This window comes from Carlito syrichta, unplaced genomic scaffold, assembly GCF_000164805.1.
Source record: "Carlito syrichta isolate Samal-C Ts95f unplaced genomic scaffold, Tarsius_syrichta-2.0.1 Scaffold303385, whole genome shotgun sequence".
Taxonomy (NCBI): domain Eukaryota; kingdom Metazoa; phylum Chordata; class Mammalia; order Primates; family Tarsiidae; genus Carlito; species Carlito syrichta.
This window is the reverse complement of record NW_007247481.1, coordinates 426,017-427,143: the sequence shown is the minus strand read 5'-3', so window position 1 is coordinate 427,143 and position 1,127 is coordinate 426,017.

Below are 1,127 nucleotides of genomic sequence, written 5' to 3'. Positions count from 1 at the left end.
TCCAAGGAGCTGGAACTACAGGTGCACGCTACCATGCCCAGCTCATTTTTGATTTATTGTAGAGATGAGGTCTCGCCAAGTTGCCCGGGCGGGTCTTGAACCCACAGGCTCAGGCAATCCGCTCACCTCAGCCTCCCAAAGGTGGGGTATTACAGGCTGAGCCCCCAAGCCCGGCCTTTTTTTTTTTTTTTTTTTTAGCATTCTTAAAGAAAAAAAACATGCCAACCAAGAATCTCTTGCCCACAAAACTAAGCATCATCAGTAAAGGAGAAATTGTCTTTCCCAGACAAGTACTCACTAAGGAAATTCATTACCACCAGACTGGCTTTACAAGAGATGCTTAAGGGACTTCTAAACATGGAAATAAAAGAATGATACACAAAAGCACACATAAGTACACAATGTATAGCTCATACAAATCAACCACAAAACTGAGAACACGTAGCAACTTTTAAACAACAGTGTGACAGAAACTAGTTCTCACATATCAATAGTTCTCCCATTGACTTTCAGTCGAATGGCAATGGCCTTAATGCCCCACTTAAATGGCACAGAATGGAAAACCAAATTTTAAAAAAAGACTCTTTCTTCTGCTGTCCTTAGGAGACTCATCTCATTTCTAATGACACCCATAGGCTCAAGATAAAGGGATAAACAAACATCTAACATTCAAATGGAAAACAAAAAAGAGTGGGGATTGCTATTCTTGTATCAGATAATGCAGACTTTAAACCAACAACACTATAAAAGAACAGTGAAGGACACTACATCATGTTAAAAGACTCCATCCAATGACAAGTAATAACTGTTCTAAATATATATTCATCCTACATGGTGCATGTTGCTACTAACCCTAAGCCAGGACTTAAACAGCTGCATGATAATAGTGGGGGACTTCAACACTCACAACACTCACTAATAGGTCATAAAGACAGATCATCAAAGCAAAAACCAACAGAAAAATTCTGAACTTAAATTCAACACTTGACTAACTAGCAGACTTCTGCAACTACAGAATATATACTCTTCTAATCTGCACATGGAACATTTTCTAAGATTGACTACATGGTCAGTCATAAAGCAAATCATAATAAATTACAAAAAGTTAAAATCATACCAAACATCTT